Source organism: Pristis pectinata, chromosome 5, assembly GCF_009764475.1.
Source record: "Pristis pectinata isolate sPriPec2 chromosome 5, sPriPec2.1.pri, whole genome shotgun sequence".
In the NCBI taxonomy this organism is placed as follows: Eukaryota; Metazoa; Chordata; class Chondrichthyes; order Rhinopristiformes; family Pristidae; genus Pristis; species Pristis pectinata.
In genome coordinates this window covers 60,668,330-60,694,461 of record NC_067409.1, presented here as the reverse complement: position 1 = coordinate 60,694,461, position 26,132 = coordinate 60,668,330, and the positions used below count along the sequence as shown (strand labels likewise).

Here is a 26,132-nt window from a genome sequence, read left to right as displayed (position 1 = left end):
GTAATGATTGCACCACTGGGGAAGTTGAAGAGATGGAACAAAATAAGTCCCTGTTGTGAATTTTTCCTTTGTAAAATTTCTAAATTTATTTATTATTCATTGTTTTGTTTTAAAGACTGAACAAAAAGCAGATATAAATGGTGTAATTAAGAGAGGCCATCTTCATGGAGCAGCAGAAGCCCCAAAGGGATGTCTAAAATCTGGCTAAATTAAAGCAAATTGAGACCTTAAACACATGATCTCCAAGCATAAGAGGCTTTTCATCTTGGGGTGTGGGGAAGTAAGTATTCTCAGGGTGTGTAAGTATTCTCAGAAAGTGGTCTAAGACGCTGAAAGTCAGGAATAAAACATGGGTTCTGAACATCAACTGGATGTCTGAGGATTTTTCTACCTGGAATTAACAGATTCATTGCAATAAATAACACCAGAAATAGGAAGAGGAGTAAAACCAATCTAGTGAATTTTCACTGCACTTACTGTTGGCTTCAAGAAATTAAAAATCTGTAAAATAGCTAGCAGGAACAAGTCAAGGACAGTGATGAGTAGACAAAACAAATGTCTTTGTTCTTGCCATGTAGTGGAAGAAATGGAGGCTGTCATTTTGTGAGACTGTTCTTGTGACCACTATTTTGTGAACTGGTTTTCTGAACTAACTCTTTGCTGAATTAAGGCAATTGAAAGTAGACATAACGAGGCCACTGTGATAATTTGCTAAATCAGAAATAATTTCCAAATAAGAAGTTATTTGTGGGATGTTCTTTGATAAGGTAAAAGAATCAATGCAGGCTTCTAAGAAGAATCGTCTGTGTCCGTGAACTGAAATAACCTGAGCCCAGTGTCTGACTTGAACTGGCTGTAACTAGTTTGAAATGGCTTGATTCAGGGAACTGCAAGGGAATGATGTCAGAGGCATATCCTTATTTGGGAGAAGAGGAATGAGGTAATGCTACCTGTAGCCATGGGCCAGAGCCAATGAAAAGTGGACACAGGCTAGCCAGATAAGCCAGAACCAACAGAATCGAAGTATAACGGTTCAGAACTGATAAGAAAAGAGATTAGTAATGAAGGATTTCAGGTGTGTCGTGAGTGAGAACTCCAGAGACTAACAAGGAAGATCCCCATGCCAGGGGGTAGGGAGAAGAAGGATCAATTGTTTGGCCAATAGGAGATCCCCTATTTCGGTGTTACAAGTTGGAGCGAGGGTCTGCGTAAGTATTAGTATAGAAGGAACAACAGCAGTCAAGAAACTAAGTTATTGACCTGGAGACAATTATAACAAGTTTCATGGAATATTTACATTTATACAATAACGTGCAAGTTTTAAATTAATTAAGATTTGTGTGGTCATTTACCTAACCTAAGTTAGTTGACCAAGGTAAGGGTCAACATTATTCTCTGGCAAATGTGTCTTTTCATGGGAAAGAAGACCACAGCTGTAAACAATACTCCGGGTGCCGTCTTTCCAAGGAACAATACAATTGCAATGAAACTTACTTACTCCTGAATTCAAACTCGCTCATAATAAAGACTAACAGACCATTTGCCTTCCTAATTGCTTGCTACACCTGCATGTTGGCCTTCAGTCATATTACAAGCACATCCAAGTCCCTTTGAATGTCAACAGTACCCAATCTCTCACCACTTAACAAATACTTTATTCTGTTGTGTGCATGGAAGTGAAGGACCTCACATTTTTCTACTTGATATTCTAGCTGCCAAATAAAGAAGTTGTAACAAATAGCCATCATATTACTTGCATTGTAAACATCAGTTTAATCCTGCAGCGTGATCCCTGCTCCCATTTTCAAGACTATTCAATTTAGTTGCTGGGGAACCTGATTAATCAGCAACTACTATTATACCTTTTGAATGCAATTCATTTCATATTCCCATATATATTTGTCTCAATTAATTCTTATCCAAGAGTACCCATCTATCCCCAGTATGTTTTTTTGTCTTGCATTTTAAAAATAAGTTAGCATTGTTTATAAATATTTCTGTTTTGTTAATATTTATTTTTAAGTATATCTCTATATATCTCTGACCAGAGGCCATAGGTTTAAGGTAAGAGGTTTAGTGGAGATACAAAGAAGAGTGGTATCTTACCAGAAGGTGGTTAGAATTTGGAATGCACTGTCTAATAGGGTGGTGGAAGCAGAGAGTTTCACAACATTTAAGAAGATGGAGTTTGATCAGATGGAGTTTAATCCAGACAAGTGTGAGGTGTTGCACTTGTACAGTAGATGACAGGAGCACTGATGTACAGAGGGATCTTGGGGTTCAAGTCTGAAAGTGGCAACACAAGTGGATAGGGTGGTAAAGAAGGCATACAACATACTTGCTTTCATTGGTTGGGGTGTTGGGTGTAAAGGTCAGCAAGTCATGATGCAGCTGTATAAAACTTTAGTTAGGCCACTTTTGAAGTATTGTGTGCAACCCTGGTTGCCGCATTACAGGAAAAATATGGAGGCTTTGGAGAGAGTGTAGGAGAGGGTCACCAGGGCATTGCCTTGATTAGAGAGTATTAGCTATAAGGAGAGGTTGGACAAACTTGGGTTGTTTTCTTTGGAGTGTCAGGTGCTGAGGGGGGACCCGACAGAAGTATATAAAATTATGAGAGGGGTAGATAGAGTCTTTTTCCCAGGATGGAAATGTCAAATTCTAGAGGGCATTTAAGATGAGAGGGGAAAGTTTAAAGGAGACTTATGAGACAAGTTTTTTACACAGAGAGTGGTAGGTGCCTTGGAACACGCTGCCAGGGAAAGTGGTGGAAGCAGATATGATAGCAAAATTTAAGAGGCATTTAGACAGACACATGAACAGTCAAGGAATGGAGGGATATAGACCACGTGCAGGCAGATATGCAGTTTAAATTGGCATCTTATTTGGTATTGTGGACTGAATTGGCCTGTTCCTGTGCTCTACTGTTCTATGTTCTAAGTATCCAGACAAGACCAAGAGCTGGTAAATAGGAGTATAATGGGCACATAATGGGAGGCATGGACAGAGTGGGCCAAAAGGCCTGTTTCTCTGCTGTATGTCTCCATGATTATGGATTAGTTCACACTGTAAGGCCATACTTTGTACTCCTAAAGAAAAGAATATCCTCTGAAAATGCAAACTGAAAATTGCCTTTTTATAGGGGTTGTACAATTATTTTCAGGCATACTTTTGACTTTCATTCTTCAATTTGGTAAATTGACCATACATGTAGGAAGGGTGTACTTGTGCTGGAGAGAAAGCAGAGGAGGTTCACCAGGATGTTGCCTGGATTGGAAGACTTTAGTCATGGGGAAAGATTGGATAGGCTCGGTTTGTCGTCCTTGGAGCGGAAGAGACTGAAGGGTGACTTGATTATGAGAGGCAAAGACAGAGTACGTAGTAAAATTCTTCTTCCCATGGTAGGTGTATCAAAAACAAGAGGGCATAGGTTGAGGTGAGACGAAGGAGTCTTAAAGTGTCGAATTCGATAGGAGAGAAGACTCAAAAGACCACTGTTCTCGTTCAATCTCTTTCTTTATTTGATCCGAGGAGAGAGCACCAAGCCAGGCATCTACGTCCCAGACCGGGTGGTCTCTGAGATACATTGATCTACATACATTCTTATACTTTTTCAGAGGTGCAAGCAATTACCATACAAGGAATGATCATGCATTAGTCAGGCAGCATGGCACTTAGTTTCTACATCGTGATTGGTTACAGACAAAGGAATTTACTTAAAAAAAGTTACTAAAGCTATAGTTCCTTAATCTTTTCAGACCATCTTGTTCCACCAGTTATCTTTGTATACATAAGGTTTCTCATGGTGGGCTCAGGGTCAGTTTAGTGGAGCAAGAATCAATTGTGCAGACTTGCTGAGACAGGAACTGATTGTACTTGGTATTATCACACCTCAATGCTGAAGAAAACTAGCTGAAGCAAGCAAAACCTCTGAAGCAAGGCACTGCAAAGCGAAGCACAGCTATTTCAAGCAGTCTACTACAGCCATAGTGATGTACCCTTTAATTCTCATTTCAGGGCTCACAATCTTTTACTCTCCTAACCTTTCATTATACACATTCTCAAAAGGGGATCTGAGGGGTAAGTTTTTTACACAGAGAGTGGTTGATATCTGGAACGTGCTGCCAGAGTAGGCGATGGAAACAGGTACCTTTACTACATTCAAGAGACATTTCAACAGACAAGATAGGCATGACATAGGAAACTTCTGTCCTGATTCACGAAAATGGGATTGGTGTAGATGGACAAAAAGGTTGGTATAGACATAGTTGGCCGAAGGGCCCATTTCTATGCTACATTGTTTAACTCTATGGCTATGATCTGATAAAAAGCATAGCTAGGGTGTTGTATTAAAACAGAATATTTTGTGGTTCATTTACCACATAAGAAAGATATTCAGTTCATTGTCACTGTGCCAGCCCTTTGAAAATGTGAGTCCTGTTTCTCTGCTGCTTCCCCATTGCCCTGTAATATTTCCCTTTCAAGTATTTATTATTGAATTTGTTTTCACCAATCTTTCAGGTTCATATCATACATCTTGTTGCGTAAAAAATACTTCACCTTGTGTCTAATTCTTCTCTCTACTGTTTCAGCCTTCCCTTCTTCCACTGCCAAATTAGTTTAAACTCCATCTCTGTGAGGACCTCGATCCCAGCTCTGTTGAGATGCAACCTATCCTCCTACCCCAGAGCTAGTCCCAATGCCCAAAGAATCTGATGCATTTCCTCATGCACCATTCCTCCAGTCAAGCTGGTTCCATGTTTGATGTTTTTATTCAATTAATTCTAAGCTGAGTGAACTAATTATCTGCTCAAAGGTGTCTTTTGCCTTGTTCTAAATGGTGATCATACAAACTTTAAAGTTTCAAAATAAGCAGAAGAAGAATATTATTCAAACAACAAAACAATGATTAGCCGGACTGAAGTAAAAAGAAAACACAGACAAGTTACCAATCAGATTAAACTGAGAAAAATAAATTTCATTCTGAACAAAATAATAAGCTGTAAAGCAATAAAGTAATAATTACTCAGTTTCATCTGTTCATAAACATCATGTCAAATTAAATTAAAGTAAATTTAATTAGCTTATTGATAGCAACTGTAATCAGATTCAATCCATATTAAAATGTAAATCAATGTAAGTTACTTTTACCAATAAATGGATAGAAACTTCATTATGTTTGAATTAATACAGTGAAGAGTCTGCATATAAGAGAATACAAAAGATTTTACAGTATATACATTTGAAGCAACTATCTCTTCAGCCTGTTGGCTTTCTGATGGTATTTAGAGGAAAATGAATGAAAATATTCTTCCTTCTCTGTATTCCACCACAACCTTTAAGTCACATGAGTAGCCAAATTGCAAATGAATCAGCAGAAATTGAAATGGATCATAATCAATGAATGAGTAAAACAGGAATAAATTGAATAAAAGCAGATCAATAATCAAAATGATGGAAAATATTGAATTAAATTAATTTAGCTATACCAAGGATTACTAAATCATGAATAAAATCAAATTGAAATATAATTGACAAGAATTTCAGCAGCATTCAGTGGAGCTAAACGTGTTCTGCAGCCATGATAGTGAAATGCATTTTGCCTTTGAAATTCAGTTTCATTAAGTCAATGGAACAAAATTTTGGAGGTAGGACACAACATGCTGCCACACATTTACAGCAACAATCAAGGATGAATTTCCAGGCAAATCTCTACAGAGATTTGATGAAAGTAAATGAATTGTAAGGAAAAAATTGATTAACCCATATTGGTATAAGGGTTGCATACAAGACTAAAAGTATAATTTCAGTAAATAGAAGGTGGCTATTATTTCAGTTGTGTGTACTCAGTTTAAAACTAATGTCAGAAACAAACAAGGCTACAATTGCATAAGAAATTACACCATAAAGTGGAATTTTTATTTTAATCTGATTTGTTCAATATGATTGGATCTATTTGTGCCGATAGCTCACTTCTAAATTTTTGACCTAGCTCTTCCATGTTACCATGGGCAAATGCAAACTGTCTGCTGGACATCAAAAGCTCCTTTTGGCATCACCTGTGCAAATCGTACCATCTCCTCCTGTCACTCCAATCATATCCCTGATGAACCTTTGCTGATTGTTTTCCAAACCAACCCCTCACCTTCTTAACTAACCCTAATTTAGTCATCTGTTTTACGAAGATTCCATTTCTCCTGACCACAGTCATCCCCATAGTAGAATTCTCTCACCTCTCTGCAACCGGTAATCATCTTTTCCCACCTTCCCACCCACCCCACCTTGAAAATGCCTCTAATCTGGTCCCTAACATACTTCCTCTGGAATTTTCACTGTGGTTTGAGTCACAGAGGAAAGGTATTTGTGCAAATTCTGTCGTGTAAATACAACTCTTTGAGCCTTTCTATAGAGCTTGGGACCCTCAAACAAAACTAGTATTCTTCCCACCAACCTTACGCAGCAGCACATTGAAATAACTTAGTGTGACAATTTCTGACCCGGTAGCCAATCTCACTAATCTCTAATTCATGCACTAAAAGTTGCTAACTTCAGTAATGACAGAAAACATACTTGTTTCTTTCCCCCCGCAACATCTGGATGAATAAGATTATGAATCTAGTTAATGGATAGGTGACACAATCAATGCAATTTTTTTTTCTGAAAAATAGAAATAGATTTAGAAGAACTGGAGTCAATGATGCACAAGTAGATGATTTTTGCCAAGCAGATTTAAGAACAAACTGCATATTATTTTTTAAATATTCAAATAACTGATCTTATGTAAATGATGGAAATGTTCTCAACATTGATCACCTATGTTGTTTCCTCCATCTCTACAGCTCTCCAAGATATATGTGGCCTTTTGTTCATCTTTGAATTTAATCATTCCACTGTTGATGGCTGTGGCTTCAGCTGCCATGGCCAAAAGGATTGGAATTCTCTTCTTGACATTTCTGCCTCTCTGACTCTTTGCTCACTTTAAGAACTTCTTTAAAAATTATCTCATTGATATCTCTAGGTCATTAGTCCTGATATTTTTTTATGTGGTTTGGTGCCAAATTTTGTTTGATAAAGCTACCACAAAGCAGCTTTGCAATGTTAAAGGCTGTAATAAATATTTTCCTGTTGTGTAAAATAGTGCAGATGACTTTTATTCCTGAATTTGACATTTGCTTTTTGAAACACCCTAACTCCAGGCAATTTTACTGTGCTCAGTCTATGAAAGAAATGTGTATTAGCTGAGCTCTTTGACAGAATATTAGAGACACAATTTTGTTTTTGTACATCCACACAAAGCACCAGGGTGCACGTATTCAATTGAAACATGCTGAAAATAGTTGAAAGGGCCATACAAGTTTCAGTAATGACTCTGAAACCCCAGAAGAGTTCCCTTGTAAAGTATCTAGATTGCTTTGCTGACTCATTTTATCAGCTCCTTGAACATCAAAGGAATATGACAGTGTTGAAATTCTTCAGACATTGACATTATTAGTAACAAACCTCTCTTGGGAATAATGGGCAAGCTTCATATGACCTTGTAATCTATATTATGTGTGAAGGATAGATGTTGTAAAATAGCTTTTATGGTTTCCAAATGTTGGTAATTCTTGCACCATGAATAGTTCCAGTTTTAACGCCGTCATTTTTGGAAAACAATTATGTAAAATGTAAATATTAATACAAACCTTTAAGTATTACTGTTTTAAAATCACAATTAATCTGAACAAATTGTTTTAATGTGTAAATATCTGATAATGATGAATACAACACTGGGGAGAAATTTGTCTCTGCTTTCTAGTACTGAAAGCATACGAAAGTATTGGTTGTCAGATGTACTCACCTCCCACATGTTCAATTCTATTGACTTAACTGGAACTGAATGTCAGGAAATGAGTACAACAAGCTGATAGCCTCTCAAGCACTTAGTGCTTGCAACCACAGATGAGTTTTGGTTATGTACACATTGGAGCAAACCGTACTTCTTTAGGAAAACAGATAATAAATAAAATATTTCAGAAGGCAACTTATTTCTGTCATTCCAGCTACAAGTAAAAATTCAAAAATGAAAATAAGGGCTATAACGTCAAATAAACAAGTCTATTTGAATTGCAATGTAGCTATCTAGGTCATGGCACATCCCCTGCTGAAATGAAAAAGTAAAATGATGCTGCCAGCCATAAAATAATTATTTGGGGGAATTGAATTTAAAGATTGCTGGTGCATAAACCATTGGTTCTCTTGAATTTTGATAAATGAATGTTAGTTTTTATCTCAGGATTAATCGGGTAATGGTCTTTAAAAGTGATTATGTCTTACTACGTACATAGAATTCATTTTGTTTTGACTGTTACCAAGTGTAGAGAGCTCAGCATTCCCAAATGAGGGGAAAGTATTTTTTATTGAGCTTATTAATTTTGTATGCTTCTTTAATGAGAACAGAAGGTTAAGATAAAATTTAGGCTTTTTGTGCAGATTCATTAGTGTTCTGTGTGCTCTAATATTCCTTGACATTTAGAATGGGAAGGAAAATGGCATCAGCTTGCTGATGGCTATCGTATAAAGCACAGGCTGTTTATTAGGAAGACAGATGGGAAGGTTCCAGAGTGTTTTGTGACAGATGCACAACTCAGGTGTAATTAAAGTGCCTCACTGCATGTCACATACTTAAGGGTTATCCCATGGGTGACATTTCTTATTCGTTCCCATCAACCAAGGTGAATAGCACCACAACAGCATAAGGTGATAGAAAGCCGACATTGTATTTTCAATTGGACAACCCTATCCATGCTTACTGAAGCTGTTATTATTCTATTTAATTAACTTCTTTCAGATTATAGGATCTCCATTCCAGCTGCATTGCAATAATTGAAAAATTTTTAAAATTTTGTATTTATATAATGAATCAAGATATAAACGATGCTTTTTAAAACTTGAACTGTGTGGCAACTCTTAACATTGGTATTATTTCTTACCATCCCAAATAGAATTCCTATAACTTCTCCAATGATATTATCTGTGTCCAAAAAGTTCAGTTTTCCTTTCCTGAAAAAACCTCCTTTGCTATTGACAAATTGTAACATTTGGAATACTCTAAGACAGTCCAAAGCATCCAACTCATCTGAGGCTCTTTTAGCATCTTTACTGCACTTACAAATAGTGTATAAGCAAAACCTTATTTATGAGTTACTTTGTTCTTGCTTCAAGCTTCCAACTCACAACTTCCATCAAAATCATTTCTGTCTCTTTCTATTTTTCAATTATGTACACTAATTTTTCTGAACTCTAAGTGCACCATGCTGTTCTCTTTCTTTCTGTGCTCTTAACATTCCAATCAATACTCAAAGCATTATTCTACTTTGATCACTCTTCTTTGCATCATTGGATGGATGCAGAATAGATATAATTGTGTCATTTTTTTAAAGAATAAATCACTATCTGTAGCTGGAGGTAACAACCTAATATCCTAGCTATTTTTTGTTGAAGAAATTTCATTTACCACCATTTTTTGTCATTGATTGTTTTTAAGATTTGGAGTGCTGCAACTCATTAATAAGGGCTCAAAATGCAAATTTGGTAATTCTATCGCTAAAAGATTCTAAATATCAGTCATCAGCTTGAAGTGCCTTGAATTTAGATTCATTCATTACAGGCTTTGCAGTATTACAAATGTAAGTCTTTCAAGGAATAATAAAATAAAATTAAAGCTCTGGGGAGCCTAAAGTCAGTCACATTCTCAGCAGTATCACTTTCCCATCAGAGTGATCCAGTGTCCTTTACAATGAGGAGACACCCACTGCCTAATGTCTTTTTATATATTAGCAAAACCCATGAATATGATTGGTACTAGATATGCTCTCATTTATCTTTGCAACATTTTCAAAAGCTGAACAAATACCCGATAAAACTTTGTGAGATGTGAATCATTAAGCATTATTTTCCTGACTAACGTACAGTGGAAACCATGGACAGAAACACTCATCAGTACATGTGTCTTTGCATTTTGAACTTTGCCCAATGAGTGCCAAGTTATCTTGCTTGAATTAAGCAAATTAGCTGTACGTCTCCGATCTCCCCCTATCACCCCAAAAAGATTGAGATGGAACCCCCAAGTTTTTGGAGAAATCCTTTGTTTCTTGTTAAAATTGAAGCAGAAACAACTAGAATTGTTCAGAATTCAGGGCCAAAATCTTCTAACAGCCCTCGTGTATTCTCTTTCTGAAGCTGGCAATCACTTGTCCTTGGAATTATCTGTTCTAAAATGTGACCGGCAGCCTTTGTCAGTGCCTCTCTCTTTGTTTAATCTCTCTGCTCACATCTTGAACATGAGGCAGTATCAAGATAACCCATGCAAGTTTCAGGAAATAGAGAGCTCCCAACACACTGGGTGTCAGAGATTCCCAAGACTGTCACACTGCCAAAATCTCTGGGGAAAGAACATTAAAATGAGTTTAACATTTAAACCCCTTTCATCCCATTGCCTCATTTAGCATGAATTCAAAATAGAAACCTAAATGTAACTGGATTCTTGGTCAAAACCAAGTGTGATCACTCTGCCACTGGCGGCTGTGGCTTCAGCTGCTAGGTTCAGAGAAATGGAATTCGGTTGCCAAACCTTTCTGTTTCTCTACCTCTTTTTCTGCTTTAAACTTTCAATAAAACCTACATCTTTGATCAAGCCTTTTTCCATCTGGCCTATTACTCCATATATAACTCAGTATCAATTGTTCTTCAATAATACTTCTATGAAATGCCTTCAAATATATTTGCTACACTAATTGTAATATATGGCTGTTATTGTCTTAATATATTTTGAACTATCCTTTTGGGGGAAAATATTCAAATATTCATAATAAGTACAGTAACATTTAAATTTATGTATGTGTTTCTTTCCTGGGATGAAGAGGTTATCTATTTTGAAAAATTGAGGAAGCTTAATCTATACTAACTGGAGTTTAAGTGAGCTCATTAGGACAGGTGAATCTGATAAGGAGTGAGAGGTAGATAATGAGTAGCTGTTTCCTCTAGCTAAAGATAGTCTAAGGATAAGTGTTCAGTGATTTGGAACTGAAGTGAGAACTTTCCTTCCACAGAGACTTGTGAGCCTTTGGAATTCATTACCTCAGGATGCTGTGGATGCTCGGACACTCAGTGTCCTAAAGACTGAAAGCAATAGGTTTTAGGATAGTTGGGGAATCGGGGAAATAGGCAATTGGGGTGAAAATGGAGTCAAGACACAGGATGGGTCATGATCTTTTTGAATGGCAGAACAGACTTGGTGATCTTTCTTGCTTTTATTTTTTATATATATTTAAGAAAAGCTGTTGGCTCTGGCAGAATAGCACATCTTTTTCTTCTGTATGCCTAACTAACAAAGGGAAAATTCAGCTGTAGTTGTGTCTTTAGGTTAGTATCTTGTGATCTACAATGTGTGTATTTTTGAAGATTAAATTGACTTCATTCGAAAAGAACACAAGAAGTCGAAATTTGGAGTTGGCCATTTGTGTATTTCAATCTGTTTTGCTATTCAGTAAAATCACAGCTGATCTTGTACCTGAAACATCAGGAGATCAGGCATTGTTGAAACATATTCCATACGAGTTCCTTCCTGTATTGAAGGTGGTGATTCATACTAAGAGATTTAGTTGTCAAGTGCCCATAGTAATCTAGGGAATAACAGAGAGGCATACACACAGGGTGGATGTTGCTCCTGGCTAAGGAGTCTAGAAAAAGGGGTCACAGTCTCAAAATAAGGCATAGGCCATTTAGGACTGAAATGAGGAGAAATCTCTTCACTTCAAAGGTCGTGAATCTTTGGAATTCCCTACCCTTCCTGCCCTTACCACATATCTCTAGATTTTTTCACTATCCAGAAATCTATCAGTCTCAATTTTGAATACAATCAGTCAAAAAGATCCACAACTTTGACCACCCTTGAAGAGATTTCTCATCATTTTAGTTCTAAATGGTCTATGCTTTATTTTGAGACTGTGACCTCTATTTCTAGACTCCTTAGAGGCGGTGTTAGTGGTGCCTTTCCTGCGCCTTGAGATGCCCTCCGTAAGCAATCTAGGTACTCGGGGCATATAGAAGGGCAGGAAACATTGCTGCCCAGTAGACCATGAGTTTTATGCCAGACTTGAGGTCTTCATCTTTTTCATCTTTAAGCACTCATTTCCTCGATCAAAAGCCTTACTGATACATTGAATGTTCTTCTTGGTAGAGAAGCCAAGAGTCTCTTTCCAGGTGCCAATTAAATTGGACTTCATAGCTGTCCATAAAGTTGTACACACTTCGCAGTTCCTGTTGGCTGGGAATCAACAAGTTTCCCATCATGTGCTTTGAAATTGATTTTCTTGCCACATTGTTTATGTTAACACTGACTTCTGGGGGTCAGATTATTGGAGATAATAGAGCAGACCAGACAGTGACCAGTCCAGCAACCATCAGTGTCTGCCAATGCATGGAAGGTATGGACGTTAGTGTGGTCCCTTGCTTAGATGATGAAATAAAGCGTGCTAGTGCCTGGATTTGGGGTCTCACTGTGAGCCACGAGGAAGACCCTTTTGGAGCTGGAATGCAGATCTGGAATGCAGATCAGGATTTTTTCAAGGCCCTTCTTGGCCTTATCCATAGCTTGCAGGGATGGGCTATATGTGCTGATGGGCTATAGCATTCGGTCCCTTTTAGAGTAAGCTGAAAGGTCATGAGGCGATCACTAATTCTGCAGGGGGCAGGAAATGGGTTGGAATCCCTGAGATGTGAGACTAACTTAATCTTGATAGCTTGTGCACAGGAACCCTTGCTCACTGTCTCTCTTCTCGCTTCACAATGTCCTTACACACCCTTCTGCCCATCCTCTTGGCTTGCTGAAGTAATACTTAATTGAAGGTCTTTTGTAAATCCAAACATATGGTGGGTTTAAAATAGTATGACTGCTATTTAATGATGTTAAAACAGCATTATAGGTCAACCTAATGCTGTTTGAAAAATGCACAAAAATTCAAGAAAGTCATTTACAAAGTTCACTTGTGTTTCCCCATGTCATGCCAGACTGACACTGATATTTTCAGTTTCAATGTGGTGTCCTTATTTGATATGTTGAAAGTTCTCACAGCTGCCAGTCTTTAGCCCAACATGCATAATCTCTAAAGTCAGCCCTTTTTGGGACATATCACAGTGCAAACAGCACTTTTCCATCTGTTGGGAAGTAATGCTATTGAATAATTGTATGCTTTAACAATGGGAGGGGATGGCAGAGTGCTGTCAGAAGGTCATCAGAGAGACCTGGTCAGACAAGTGAACAACAGTGAATACAGGATGCCTTTTATTTGTGGAAGGTGGTCATGGTTACCCTTCGGGGCTATAGTTAGGCATTCTGGAATGGTTCTAATGAGAATTCATAAACCTGAAACATTAACACTCCACAGATGCTGCCTGACCTGTTAGGTATTCTGTTTTTATTGTTGGAAAGAGATTATCAGGGAGATCACAGTAACAATCTTGGTGCAGTCTATGAATGCCTATGTTTGACAAAACCTTAAGTACCAGGAATGCCTGTGCCATTTCTGTCTGCTTTTGTATTCTATAGTAAATGTAGATGAAGTTTTCTCTCCTCGAGAATGAAGTTTGGATGACCTTCCTAATGCAGCAATAAGCGGCAAACAGTGGGATGTGGCAAAGAGCAGTAGCGGCAGTCTGGAAAGATCCAAGGCTCAGTCGTTGAGAGCAACTGTGACCTGGAGATCCAGAGACAAACCGGTCAAGGCATAGTTGTGAGCTTGTAGAATATAGCTCATATAATGTTACAGCTCTCACTGAGAACAATGACTGCAGCTTGAATGTTGGTTAAAATAGCATGGTTTCAGGGAAGGTGGGGTTGGTTAAGCATGATTGTTCTGTAAGTGAATAAGAACCATTATTTTTCAGATCAGTAAGTTTGAAAATTGTGCTGGTGTTACATTTTGCATGTTGCACTATTGTTGATGTCATCTAGCAGAGTCTCACGCTGAAAAAGTTTCCCATCAACCGCTAAGACATCTAGAAATGTGTACAAAATTGCTATTCTCCAGTTTATCTTCATCCGTGAACAGTGCCATTTTTCTACAGAGATTATGAACAAATATCGGGGCATACATCTGCTTATTATCCTTGACCGTTCTTTCTGCTGTTCCTTCAATGAATTAAATATTAGTTCTGTACTGATTTGGAATCTATATCCAGTTCCCTCCTTTATGGCTTTATTTTCTAGTTCATTTATTACACTTTGAGTAAAGATGCAATTTCCTTCCTACAATCCACATTAAGCCACTTGGTCTATCATTCGCTACACTTCTTTGATCTTTCTGTTTTAACATAGGAATCACCATCACTATGTTACTGCCCTCTAGCACTGTTCTCTTTTCTAATTATTTTTTATGTGTATGTAATAGTGTCTCTCCCATCTCTGTGCAATCAATCAAGGCCAATGGTTTTATCCTTTTTAAATCTGATTAGTTTATCAATTATCTATCCCCTTTCCTTAAATGTTGTTATATCTTTTTAATTTCTTCTTCCAAAGTTGTGTCAGCTTATTAGCCTTCTTGAGGCAAAGTAACTATTTAATATTTTACCATCATTATCTTTAAATTTGTTGTGTCTTGGTAGCTTAATGTGCCTATCCATATCCTGAATTTTCTTTGATATGTGTGTTAGTAGAATATTTTTATATTTCTTGACAATTTAACTCTTGTCTTTCCAAACTTCTTTTTCATCTTTCCTCGCATGCTTGTATTCTCTGTTGTCATCCTTTCCTTACTATCTATTAGATATTACATTTTTTCTTTTGAATTTCTTCACCTTTTCAGGTTTGTTCATTCGTTAACATGCATACAAATTTTAAACTGACAACAAGTCATATTGGAACATTTTAATACATAGTGTGTACAGACACTATCCCATTAAAACGTAAGAATAGCAGCAGAGTTAAAGACCTTCTCATGTATCCAACTTGAACTGTACAATTGTGAAGATATCTCAACATTTCCCATCCCACTCAATATTTTGTTATTACCCAGGGGAAGTGATCAAAACCTAGGCTAACCTGGGGAAATATTTCTGGAAAATTGTGTCTTGAACCTTGCTCCAACTAGGTGGTCAAAACCAGTCCTGGAGACTCTGTCCCTAAATAACTCTACCTAGTGCCCACTACCAATGGTCACGCTTAACCTTTTGCAGCCTATGGGTCCATTCATTCTCAAAACCTTGATCCCATGTTCACCCCACCAAGCAGAGTGATTTAGGAGCAATGGCTAGGCCTCAGGAGGTGGATCCTGAGGTTCTGTCCTTGACTGCCATGATTTCCCTTTGATAGCTCAAGTGCTTTTAAATGCCATTGGACTGCTTTTGACTGTTTTTGATTATTGGAGACATTTTAAAAAGATCATGCAGATTTAAATAATTTAAAAATAATTAAAGCAATAAAAATATATTCCACTTGCTAGAAATTAATGTAAAAATCAACCTCAAGGAAAAGAAACTTTTCAAACTCATTCAACTTTTCATGGTGAGTGACCCTAGTCAAGAGAAGTTCAGCTGTAGTTGCCAATTATTAAGCTTGTTATCATGGAGGAACTTCTGGGCTAGGGGGAGATATGCAGCCAAACAAAGAGAAGGGAAACAGCAGCTTCCATCTTATACAATAGAAGGCGATGAGAGAGATCATAGGATCTGGGCAACTTGTTAGTATATGGAGCAACTTAAGTTAGTCTCCAGTAATGCCTCCATTCACCATGCTGGCCAGGGTGCAGCCTTGAGACCTGCATTTTAGCACCGAACAGTCACACTACTTGCCCCAGCCTGCCCAACATGGGCCCTCACAGGTACTACTTGGTCCCTCAGTAGCTCACTCCATAGCAAGACATGCAGCAGTAAGGTCATCATTTCGTTGCTGTGGGAACTCTGGGGGTGGACAGGGGTTTGTGACAGTTTCCCAGCACAACATTGCACAGCTGAATCAGATTTCTTTATTAAAGTACTGAGGGTACATACCTGTGTATGTTCAGACTCCAGAACCAAGAGTACTGTAATGAATCAGTGGGGTAGCACTAAATGGGGTACCAGAGTATGCAGGTACAACAAATAATTATGAAAGCTAACAGAATGTTATTGTTTATTGCAAGTGGAACTAAATACACAAGTACGGAGGTTATTGTTCATTTATACTGGGCATTGGTGAGATCACGTATGGAATACTGTGCAGCGTATTGGTCATCTTATTTAAGGAAGGATTTTAATATGTCAGACGTTTACCAGAGTAATGGCTGGAGTGGGCTTAAGAGAAAAGATTGGACAAGCAAAGCTTGTATCCATCGGAAAATAGAAGAGATGCCTTGACTGAAACATATGATATTCTGAGGGGCCTTCACAAGGTGGGTATACTAAAGATGTTTTCTTTTGTGGGAGAATTTTGTGATCACCCATTTAAGACAAAGAGGTGAGGTGATTTTTTTTACTTTGAGAGGCTGGTGTGTCTTTGAAACTTTCCTCAAAGGGCAGTGGAAGCAAAGGCTTGGAATAATTTTAAGGCAGAAGTAGATAAATACTTAACATACGAGAGGGTGAAAGATTACCTCGGGTAGTTGAGAATGCTGAGTTGAAGTTACAATAAAATATACAGAAATCTCATTAAATGGCAGAACAGACTTAAGGAACCGAGTAGCCTATATCTGTTCCTAATCTGTATGTTCCTATGATTGGGGCTGTTGTCTGACGAAATGTCTGCCTCATCTAGAAACAGTCCTAGTTCTCACTTAAAAGATTTCAATGAATCAGCATTGACCACACAAGTAAGCAGCCTACTCGAGAGCCCCACTGTTCTCTGGAGAAAGACTAATGCTTTGAACAAACTACAGAAGTATGTAGAGCTTGAAAGAGTGCAGAGAAAATTTACAAGGATTTTGCCGGGACTTGAGGGCCTGAGTTACAGGGATAGGTTGAATATGTTAGGACTTTATTCTCTGGAGTGCAGAAGGATGAGGGGAAATCTTATAGAAGTATACAAAATTATGAGGGGTATAGATAGGGTGAATGCATGCAGGCTTTTTTCTCTCAGGTTGGGTGAGACTAGAACTAGAGGTCATAGGTTTGGGGTGAAAGGTGAAATATCTGAGGGGGAACTTCTTCACTCAGAGGGTGGTGCAAGTGTGGAACGAGCTGCCAGCAGAAGTGGTAGATGCGGTTCAATTGTAACATTTAAGAGAAGGTTGGACAGGTACATGGATGAGAGAGGTATGGAGGGCTATGGTCCAGGTGCAGGTAGATGGGACTGGGCAGAAAACCAGGCCGGTGTGGACGAGATGGACCAAAGGGCCTATTTCTGTTCTGTAGTGCTCTATAATTCTATGACTTATATCAAATGCCTCTCAGCACCATTCCAACTGAAATGTAGGAGTATGGAATGCCCAAGAATTTGATCACATTGTGTTGTCTTTTTTTAGTGCTATGTGTAGAAAAAGCAATGTTTTCCAGAATGAAATACAACATGACAAGTTACAAGTTGAATTGTGGTACCTTAGAAAACTTGCATTTGCATGGATGAATCATTTACAGTGTTGCCTGTGGACATAATGGGGCAATTCCTAGTGTGGTGCTTTTATCAAGAATCATTGCTAGAAATCACTTCCAAACTACTGTTGTCATTTGAAAAAAACAAGATGCTGGAGGAACTCAGCAGGTCAGGCAGCATCCACGGAGAAAAGCAGATGGTCAACGTTTCAGGTCAGGACCTTTCTTCAGGACTGAAGATAGGAAAAGGGGAAGCCCGATATATAGCGGGGAAAGCATAGCAGTGATAGGTGGACAAAAGAGGGGAGGCGGGGTGGGCACAAGGTGGTGATAGGTAGATGCAGGTAAGAGATAGTGATAGGCAGATGCAGGGGAGGAGGGGAGAGCAGATCCACTGGGGGATGGGCCAAAAGGTATGGAGGCAGGTGGCATGGGGGGAGGGGAGGAGAAGAAAAGGAGAGGGAAAAATGGTGAGGAGAAGAAAGAGAGAGATGGGCCAGGAAAGGGAAGAAAAGAAGAGGCGTGGTGGTGGTGGGGGTTGGTTTACTTAAAGTGGGAGAATTTGATGTTCATGCCCTCATCTCCCCACCCTCCAACTGTTTGTCTACAGTTGTCATTTGGCATTCACAGCCTATCAGCTGTTCACTTTGGATTTTCAGAAGGCCTTTGACAAGGTACCGCACATGAGGCTGCTAAACAGGATAGGAGCCCATGGTATTACAGGAAAGGTACTCGCATGGATAGGAGATTGGCTGACTGGCAGAAGGCAAAGAGTGGGAATAAAGGGGGCTTGTTCTGGTTGGCTGCTGGTGACTAGTGGTATTCCTCAGGGGTCGGTGTTGAGTCTGCTAATTTTCATGTTATATGTATGATCTGGATGATGGAATTGATGGCTTTGTGGCCAAGTCTGTGGATGATACAAAGATAGGTGGAGGGGCAGGTTGTATTGAGGGTCTTGGACAGATTGGGAGAATGGGCAAAGAAGTGATAGATGGAATACAGTGTAGGGAAGTGTATGGTCATGCACTTTGGTAGAAGGAATAAAGGTGTAGACTATTTTCTAAACAGAAATCAGAGGTGCAAAGGGACTTGGGAGACGTAGTGCAGGATTACCTAAAGGTTAACTTGCAGGTTGAGTCGGTAGTAAGGAAGGCAAATGCAATGTTGGCATTCATCTTGAGAGGACTAGAATATAAAAGCAGGGATGTAATGCTGAGGCTTTATAAAGTGTTGGTCAGACCACATTTGGAGTATTGTGAGCAGTTTTGGGCCTGATATCAAAGGAAAGATGTGCTGGCGTTGGAGAGGGTCCAGAGGAGGTTTCCAAAAATGATCCCAGGAATGAAAGGGTTAATGTATGAGGAGCACTTGATGGCTCTGGGCCTGTACTCGCTGGAGTTTAGAAGAATGAGGAGGGATCTCATTGAAACCTACTGAATATTGAAAGGTCTGGATAGTGGGTGTGGAGAGAATGCTTCCAGTCGTTGGGAGAGTCTAGGACCAGAGGGCACAGTCAGAGAATAAAAGGACTTCTCTTTAGAACTGAGATAAGGAAGAATTTTTTAGCCAGAAGGTGGTGAATCTGTGGAATACATTGCCACTGATGGCTGTGGAGATCAAGTCATTGGGTATATTTAAAGCAGAGGTCGATAGGTTCTTGATTAGTAGGGGGTCAAAGGTTATGGGGAGAAGACAGGAAAATGGGGTTGAGAGGGAAAAATAAGTCAGCGATGATTGAATAGTGGAACAGACTTGATGGGCTGAATGGCCTAATTCTGCTCCTATGTCTTCTGGTCTTATGGTCTAATTTCCCTGAGATGGTTCCAGCCCATCATTAGGAACCTGACTTGATTTTAGCGCTTTGTGGGAAGACGTTTTATGAAGACTGTTCACTATGGTGGTTCGAGAACTCTATATAGGTGCTTAAAAATAACATTTACAAGTGTGGCTGATGGGCATATATTATACAACTCCATTTACCGTAATAAAGCTGTAACCAGCCAAAACCTGGAACTGCTGTCATCTGTGTAAAATGGGACCATAAAGTATGAACATACAAGAGACTGCAGATGGTGGAATCTGGAGCAACTCACAACGGAGCTGGAGGAACTCAACGGCTCAGGCAGCATCAATGGAGGGAAATGGACAGTTGACATTTTGGGTTGAAACTCTTCATCTGGACTGGAAAAAAAGAGGGGAGATGGCCAGTATAAAAAGGAGCGGGGGGCGGGGAGCAAGATCTAAAAGAAAATTAGAGGAACAACACCTCATATTCCATCTGGGTAGTCTCCTACCTGATGGCATGCACATCAAGTTCTCTAACTTCCGGTAACAGCTCCCCTCTGTCTCTTTCCCCCTTTTTTTCCCCTCCTGATCCAACTGGGTCCCATCACCATATCTCTTCCCCTCCCCTCCCTCTCTGATCAGATTCTGGCTTCTTCAGCTTTTTGGCACTTCCACCTATCAACCTCCCAGCTTCTTACATCATTCTCACTCTCTCCCCCCCCCCCCCCCCCCCCCCCCCCCCCCCCCCCCCCCATCTGCCTATCACCCTCCCCTCACCTGGATCCACCTATCATCTGCCAGCTCTTTTCCCCCTACCATTTTATACTGGCCATCTTCCTTTTTCTTTCCAGTCCAGTTGAGGGGTTTTGACCCAAAATGTCGACTGTCCATTTTCCTCCATAGGTGCTGCCTGACCGGCTGAGTTCCTTCAGCTCCTTTTTGTGTTGCTCCATAAAGTATGAAACAAAGTTTTGAAAATGTGTAAGGAAGTAACCTGTGAATGGTTCTTTTCACTCTTTGCTTAATCAATAATAAAAGGGCATAAATTTAGGATTACAGTTAAAAATAGGAAGGCAAAAGTTAAATAAATATTTCATGAGATAGAATACATTATCACTGCTGAAGTTGATTGAACTCAAACATTCCCCACAGCAAAAGCCTTAGCATGATTTTTTTTTAACTTAGGGAAATGGGAGAGCATTGAGACCACACACAATTACATCAAGAACCAGAGCCCAATGGTATGAAAAGTCCAAAACAACTGGAGGTCTCTAGCTTATTGCAGTTCTGAATGCATATCATCAGCCCGAAACATTGATTCAATTTCTTTGTGAATGCTGCCTGGTCTGCTGAATATTTCCAGCATTTTCTGTTTTTGTTTCAGATTTCCAACCTCTACAATTTTTTACCTTTCAGTTGCAGCAGCCTTTATCTACTTCCACAGCTGTCCAGTCCCACAGATTTTCTGCCCGCTGATCCACTACTGAAGACTTTGCCTTTATACTGACACATTTGGAGGTTCACGGCAGATCTTCACATTACTGTGAAGCTGATTTGGGCCCCATCATACTTCAACCTGTCAAGCAGTCTCCTAATTGGTCGTTGTAGCTAAAGGTTGAAGATAAAGAATTGGTATGGAAGATGCATGAGCTCTTTCTTCTACATATATATTATGAGAAAATTCCAAAGGGCCTGAGAAATACCAACATTGTTGCAATCTTTGTTAAAGAAGATAAGTTAAAGTGTGAAAATTATTGAGACATTACTTTATTCTTTACAGTAGGAATAATACTCATCTTTATCTTCTTAAATTGATTATTACTCCTCTAGAAATTTAAGATGCTTGGTCAGCCTAGCTAAGACATAGCACAGGACCTGCAAAAAATCTGTGTGGAAGAGAAGACCTTGAAGATTATTGAGCACTTCAGCTACCTCAGTAGCCACCTCACTCAAAGTGCTAAAATCAACTGTAAGATTCAACACAGGATCCTAGTGGCTACTTTGGGAAACTGCTCCTACAGAAGGTCACAATGATCCAGGTTTATACTGCGGCCATCATCCCTACATTTCCCTAAGGATTCAAAACCTAGGTGCCCTGGGTGAGCTGGAGAGGTCACACAGTGAATCCTCTGTTCCCATTCACCTGTGGCCAGCGATACACGGTGCTCTAAGGAACCAATACAGTGACACATTGCAAGCCTAACTCAAGAAAGAAGGCAGGAGGAGCAAACCATTGACCAGCCTCAATGTTATCACATTATCAGGCAGTGACTTGTTTTGAGGGGAAACACTTGGTGCTCACAGGTGAAAGAACAAGAGATGGAGGAAAAGGATGGTACCTCCTGGCAGCACAGCTGACCAGTGAGGAAATGTTTGTACTTCTGCAGGGAGGTTTATGATCCCAGAATAGGAGTCCTGAGTCAGCTCAGCAGCCAAATGGTAGAGCGACTACCAGTGACAATGATAATGATTGAAATATTTAGCTATTTGGATGAAGACTCAGAGAGCAATAAAGAATATAGAGGAAATGCAGGAAAATTGCTCCGATGTGGAGTTAACACAGTTACTGGCCCTAAAATAAATCAAGTAAATGAGGGTTGTGCTATTTTGTGGTGTGGGGGGGGGGGGGGTTGCTTAAGGTATTTTAGTCAGCCATACATTGTCTAGTACAAATGGGTGGAGAGTGTGCAGTTTATGATCTGCCTATTTGTTCTTGAAAATTACAGCAGATGTTAACCATTTTAACTCTTTCCTCTTGAATTCATTGTGCTAATCTCATTTACAGGGCTGTTTTCGGGAATACTTTGGATTTAGTATGTTCAGTCAAGATTGACTCCATTCTGCTTTGCCCATTCCCTTCATTCTCCTCTGTCAGATAGAAAATAAACGGGTGGCATTTGAAAGACATTCCCATTGTGAATTAACTGACAACCTGCATTACTTTACAGCCACATTGATTGCTATCTTAAGTGGCTGTCTGTGTTCTACTTAACCCCATATGTTGTTCCATGTGTAGTAAGAAACAAATATACTTTTAATTCATGCCTGGGCTGATTTAACACTTTGCTGTAAAACATCAGGATTTGCTTCACATTCTAACATTAGTTATAGGATGCAGCACCTTGTATATGGAAAATTATCTGCCCGTCAGTGTATTTTGTGGTTAATCAGCATGTCCGTTAAATCCAATTTCACAGATTTATGTATTGACCACAAATTAAAACACCAGGTTTCATGAAAAGTTAGTTGTTCGATAATTTCAAATACTTGCTCATAAAATACATAAAATTGTTGCAAATTCAGTGATATTACACAATAGCGCAAGATCTACATGATTATATGGTTATGAATTAGATATATTACAATATTTGGTTACTTGGATGGGAAGTTTATCATCATAGTCTTTATATGTTGGCAGAGTACTCACTGAATGTGACATCTTGTAAGGTGCCAAGGCTCATCTCAAAAGCTAATTCTTAAGAGATGAATGGGAATTGAAAGTCTTCCTTAAATATATAAAGGATAACTTTCATAGTGTAGTTGCCCTTTCTGTCCCAATATCAACTCTAATAATATCTTAGAGGTCCCAGAGGACTGTAGAATAGGCAATGTTCTTCTTCTGTTTAAGAAGGGGTGTAGAAACAAACCAGGAAATTATAGGGGGGGGCGGGGTGAGCCTTACATCAATGTTAGGGAAATCATTGGAGAAGATTCTTAAGAGTAGGACCTACTCACATTTGGAAAAGCATAGACTTGTTAGGGATGTCAGCGTGGCTTTGTGCAGGGGAGGTCACGTCTTACAAACTTGATTGAGTTTTGTGACGAGGTGATGAAGGTGATTGATGAGGGTACCAAAGTGGATGATGTATACATGGACTTCAGTAAGTTTTCAACAAGGTGCATCATAGTAGGCTGATCCGGCAAATTAAATCATATGACATCCATGGAGTCTTGGTAGATTGGATTCAAAATTGGCATGGCCATAGAAGGCAGAGGGTAGTGGTGGAGGGGGGTTAATCTGACTGGAAATCTGTGACCAGTGGTGTTCTACAAGAATGAGTGCTGGGACCTCTGTTGTTTGTGATATATATATCGATGAATTGGACAAAAATGTAGATGGCCAATTAGTAAGTTTGCAGATGATACAAAAATTGGTGGCGTTGTGGATAGTGAGGATGGTTGTCAAAGGATTCAGCGGGATATCGGTATATCTTTACCACTCATGGAAGTAATACTTACAGACAAATTTCAGCAGATTATAGATGTATTAATTTTTGTCATTGTTAATTTTCTAAATTTTCTATTATTAAATTAATAACAGTAACAAAATTGTATTTTCAATATGAAAATTATAAGAACATAATAGCACTGGACACAGCCAGTGCCTCATAGTCACCATCCATGCTATCCCACTGGTCACACTTGTTGCCACATGCCTTTCATACCTTTGCTGGCACCACTGTTTTTGTCATTCAAAGAGGCCAAACAAACACAAAATGGTGACAAAACCACAAACCATGGCCCCAGCCCTGGAATCCCCTTATGACTTCTGACAGTATGTACTGTCGGGTCTTTTTCCTGTTTCTAAATGTCTCCAATGATCAGTGGCAATTAGAAACTGTTAAAAAAATAATTAAAATGTTAAATCATTGATAAAAAATTAAAAGACATTCATTTAAATATATTTAACTAAACTAAATTAATTGATATTCATTAAAATAAAGTAAAATAAAACACCTTTACTTATTTTTTTTAAGCAAGGTTTGTGGCCCCCATTCAAGTAAATAGGGTCACAGTGGAGGCGCCAGCAAACTGCAGGCAGCTCCCTGGCCTAGTGAGTAATGGGATTCCCTTGTATTCAGTGGTAAGTCCATGGTTGGAGCAGAAATCAGATGGGTCCACATCTGATCTCCAGTGGATTCTGTACTTCTGCACTGTGAGATATAGACATGGAAGTCTAACGGGGCCAGCTGTCACATTTCCAAATTTGCTGATGATACTAAACTCGGTGAATATGGAGTACTATTGTAGTAGTTTAAACTTGAGTTTAAAAAATGGGCGGCGCGGGCTTGTTTGGCCGGAAGTGCCTGTTACCACGCTGTAAATAAAATTTAAAAAAAATTTAAAAAAATTTGGAGGAGAATGTAAAGAGATTTCAAGGGGATATGGACAGGCTAAGTGAGTGGGCAAGAACAAGGCAGATGAGGAATAATATGGAAAAATGTGAAGTCATCCAATTTGGTTTACAAAACAAAAAAAAATACCCCATTGTTTTTCTGCAAAAAAGTATTCAAATTAGACAAGCAAAGGTTTGAAACAGCCTCAGGTGGTTTACACATGAAAATTTCACTGAAATGAGCTCTGTGCAATTCTTAATGGGAATTACAATGATACATCGTTATTACTGTGACTTGACTGTATAAGGAAACAGTTGAGACTCCAAAGGACTCCTCCACACAGCAGCCACAGAGAAGATGTATATAAGGGTGCCAAGGGAAAACAAGGGTGGGGAGCATGACGACTGTCAGTGTGTGTGGCAATTCCCACATGATCTACTGTTCTGAGATCCCAAGCTGTAAGTGACCCTCAGTGAGACAAAGTCCACAGCATGATGCACCAAAGTCTATAATGTCAAGAACCTGCAAATAATGAGGGAAAAATTAACAATGATCAGGTAAATATTTTGACTGGTGGAATATGAATTGGGCAGATGCTTTGATCAATACGGACGTTTAACTTGTATTTCATTTGATATTTCAGCATGATGTATAATATTCCTTGTCTTTTGGTGATCGTTTAGCATAACTCATAGAGGAGAAATGTGTGCCAAAGTGATGTGATTGGGAGTGTGTCTGACTCTGAGAAAACATAAAGCATGCTAATGTGAATAGATCTTAGAATACAGAAGTTTCTAACCCAAGTTCTTGACAGATGCAACTTCAGCCAGGAAGGAACACTCACAGGATCTACCCCAGGTTAAGTTGCTTTTATGTGCAATTAGTGTGTAATAAAATTACACTAATCAATCAAATTTCAATGCTCAAATCTGTAGCTTAGCTATTGCCACTAGATAATATGTGATGTTTTGCAGATGATTTTAAAACCCCTTATTACCACCACCATCAATTCCAACAGTTTGTTCATTCTGAACATGTGTAGCTTTTAACATATTGCAGAGTATGCTCTTTAGTTACAAAGTCAAATGAAATGCAAATAATCTCTTTCTTAACTGTTGACATACATTACTATGTTTGTTTGAATGATCATTCTTTGTAAGGAGTTAATGAAAATGAGTAGGTCACTTCATAATCTATTCTGAGATTTAGTCACCCTCATGTAATGGATTCAACTTTAACTTGGCAACATTGGCTGCAATAGGACAATGAAAACTTCAAAATAGCATAGAAATGGCCATATGTCCCCGAGGCCATTTTTACGGGGACTTTGCAGCGGGCTGGTGAAACACTATTTTAATAGAGTTCCATGACGTACATGACTATTCGTCCATGTCTAGAAACACTTTATCGCAACTAATCTCAGAAGTTAAGCAGACTTTGGTCGGGTCATTATTGAGATGAGAGAGAACCTCAGAATGTTAGGTGCAGTGGGCTCCAGTTAGAGAGGCCATGTGTGTTGCCTGGTCATTCCGCCTTAGAATTAGCTGTGAAGCAAGTTGTGTTGCAGCAGCTAGTTTGTCATAACAGCCTTGGGAACAGTTTTATCTTTTTTGATAATGTACAGTAGTCCTTGAAAGATCATTGATCTGAAATGTTGATTCTGTTTATGTCTCTACTGATGCACCCTGA

The 26,132-nt window shown here is 39.0% G+C and overlaps 1 protein-coding gene across 1 annotated transcript in view; it reads left to right on the top strand.

The window, feature by feature from the left end:
• thsd7aa (thrombospondin, type I, domain containing 7Aa) overlaps positions 1-26,132 on the top strand; it is a 299,272-nt gene that overhangs the window by 91,708 nt on the left and 181,432 nt on the right. The gene's annotated exons all lie outside the window — the stretch shown is intronic.